The sequence below is a fragment of the Lactuca virosa genome, chromosome 6 (assembly GCF_052849685.1).
Source record: "Lactuca virosa cultivar CGN04683 chromosome 6, Lactuca_virosa_CGN04683_v6, whole genome shotgun sequence".
Lineage (NCBI taxonomy): Eukaryota > Viridiplantae > Streptophyta > Magnoliopsida > Asterales > Asteraceae > Lactuca > Lactuca virosa.
In genome coordinates, this window is record NC_136431.1 from 33,554,875 (window position 1) to 33,558,173 (window position 3,299).

Consider the following 3,299-nt stretch of genomic DNA (forward strand, 5'->3'; position numbering starts at 1 on the left):
CAACATTTGACGATTTTTGTGAGTAAACCCGCTTGTTTTTCCGATTAATCTTCTTCTTCTTTTTCTTTCTCATCTTTTTGCATCTTGAAGACTTGATCTCATGAACAAACCCACTTTCCACAACATCAACTTTATGAGTTTGAATCAAATCTTTTGGAGTTTGATACTTGTGAATTTCTTGGATCACCGGCTTCCGATAAGGAATCATTCCTTCAAACGAATCACAAGAACACAAAATATCATCGGTTTGAACTCCAATCGAGCAAAAAACTTTTTCATCTTGAAAATCAACTTGAACGCCTTTTTCTTGAACATCAAGATCATCATCAAGAACACCTTCCCGAGCTTCACGACAATCTGCATAATATTCAAGTTTATTGCTTCCATATTTGCATTCAGCACGAGAAATTCCTTTTATGACTTCTCCATCTCTTCTATTTCTTCGTCTCTTTTGATATGTTGTAACCAAACGATCAAACAAATATTTGGTTTGAAAAATTGGACAACTAATTAATTCTCCAACTTCATTCTTTTCTCCATTTACAACGATATCACATTCACTTTTCAATCCAACAGTCAAGCTATAAAGAAGATATTCAAAAGTGCATTCACCTTGAACATCCTTACTATGTATCATCCATTTCTCCATAATTGCTTCTTTTCTTTTGAATCAAATGATATGAACTTGGGTTTTCTAGAGAGAGAAAGTGATTTTGAATGGGTTTTCTAGAGAGATAAAGCAAAAATCACTTGAATTCTAGTGAAGAAAATCGAATTATGAGTAGAATCAAAGATGAATTCGATTTCTAGAATCCAAACTCTCCAAATCACGAAGATGAATGATCAAAAAATGAATCACCAAATCAAGATTGCCATCAAGGATCAATTCTTGATCAAATCAAGAACACCTGCTCTGATACCAATTGTTGTAGTGTTTATTATGATGGCATGTGCGGAATTAGAAAGATCTAGTGAATCATCATGTAAAATCAAGAACAAAAGGAGTAAATAAATCTTTGTAAGCTCATATTAGATCTAGAAAGGATATACAAATGGGTTTGTACACAATTTCTCTCTCTAGTCTAACACTCCAAATGGTTCCATACATAATGGGAGTCACTCACTTCCTATTTATAGGAAAGACTCGACCCATTTACACATACAAAGGGGAAAGCCTAAAACACCACATCCAAGAGTGACTTTGCACCCTAACACTTGGTATTCCATCAAATTCTTCATTTTTGAGTTTTGTCTTCTTAGGCTTCGGTTCATCTGGCTTTGGCTCCACTTCTAAAGCTTCAAGGAATTCAGAAATCGCTTCTTCTTCAGTATCAATGGCCATGACGTAAGATTGTCTCTTCAATTCAGGAACTGGTGGAGATAGTCTTTTATTTACCAAAGTAGTGAGTTGACCAAGTTGAACTTCAAGGTTATTGATGGAAGCTTGTTGATTTTTTAATAATGATTGTTGGTCAATCATCATAGCATCAGTAGCATCATGCCTTTTTTCTGAAGCTTCCATAAACTTTATTAACATGGTCTCTAGATCAACTTTCTTCTCAGCTGGTGGTTGCTCTCTTTGGTAAAAACCCCGGCCAGTTTGCCTAAATTTCTCTTCTTTTTGCTTCTTGTATTCATCGTAAGGCAGCCACTCCTTCTTTGGTTTCCTCTAATCTTCATCGTATTTGTCCCTACTCGAATAGCAAACTTGAGCTTTCTTGTTTCCATATTCATCCATATTGCAATCCCTTGTCAAATGCGGGCCGCTACATCTCTCGCAACCAACTCGAATTGCATGAATTGATTAGTCCATTTGGGTCAATCTCCTATCCATAGTGCTAAGCATTGCCATCAAGGTAGCCATCTCTTCAGTTTGTGCACCTCCACTGCCTTTTATCCCATCGCGCCCTGGGTTGTGATACTCACGAGAGTGCTTTGAAAATTCTTCAATCAGCTCCTTGGCCTGAATTGGGTTTTTCTTTGTTAGTGGTCCTTGTGAATCAAGGAGTTGTCTAGTCATGACATACACCCCATCATAGAATATCGACATTTCTTGCTGAATATTTAGGTCATGTTGAGGACAATTCCTTAACAACCCCTTGTAGCGCTCTCATGCCTCGTATAATGACTCCCCCGGATTTTGCTCAAAGTTGGCAATCGCCTTCTTGAGTTTAGAGATTTTGGAGGGTGGGCAAAACTGATCTAGAAATTTCTCACGCAATTGGGCCCATGTGGTGATTGTACCAGATGGAAGAGCCTTCAACCAGTCTTTTGCAGCTCCTTTGAAAGTGACTGGTAACATCCTTAACAAAGCTGTCTCCCTCGGGATATTAGGAGTATTAAAATAATCCGCAATATCATTGACCTCGTATAAATGCTTGAAAGCATCCTCATGATCCTTCCCATAGAATTGGATATCCTTGAGTGCGGTAAGGATATGCCCCTTTAACTCGAATGTAGCATTGGCAGGAATCGTAGGATGTACTAAACCCAGCCCCACATCATCTCGAATGCGCTTCTTGTAATCCCCCATGGCCATCTCATCAATGTTCGCCATTTCGTTCACCGGCTCGTTCTCAGGTTCACTCGTATAAAGTCCAAATTCTATTTCTGATTCGTACTCGGTCTCGTGTGGGTTAGGAGTTTGATCGAAGACTTCATACTTGCTCTTTGAGGCTGAACTCAATTCTCCCGTTTTCTTTCCTGACTTCCTTGAAAAGGCTGATTTCAGTTCTTGTAAAGGCGACTTCTTATTATCCTTTTTGTGCAGTGTAGACTCTGGATCTTCCAGTGGTGGCACCAAAGGTGTGTTGGATCCTCTGGTCATCAACTCCTGCAAAACAAACAAAATAAAAAACGTAAAACTTAACTAAAAGAGAAAAACAAATTAAAAACAAAGAAAAATAGGATCACAGAATTCACGTCGTGAATACTGTAATACTCACGTCGTGAGTTCTGTAATGCCAGAAAAAAAACTGAAACTGGAAAATAACTCCTTGCAGGTTTTACCCCACAAAAAGGATCGATTAATCTGAAGCAAATAAATAAACAATAAACGAAGTCGTTCCCCGGCAACGGCGCCAAAAACTTGGTGTGCACAAAAGTAACCACTAACTATAGGCAGTGTACCTAGTCAGATTATAGTATAGCTTGGGTAAGTCGGGTATCGATCACAGGGAACGATGTTACTAATTAATCAACTTGCTATCAAATTAACCTAATTATTAACAAGTTTAAAAAGGGTTTTATCTGATTTTACAAGATCAGACGAACTTAGCTCAAATTCAATCAATAAGTAA

The 3,299-nt window shown here is 38.0% G+C and overlaps 1 non-coding gene across 1 annotated transcript; it reads left to right on the forward strand.

The window, feature by feature from the left end:
* Nucleotides 1–2,066: 2,066 nt before the first annotated feature.
* LOC145122990 (small nucleolar RNA R71) lies at nucleotides 2,067–2,173 on the forward strand. The gene has a single exon (XR_013714871.1). It is a non-coding gene; the product is annotated as a small nucleolar RNA R71 (small nucleolar RNA).
* Nucleotides 2,174–3,299: the final 1,126 nt, after the last annotated feature.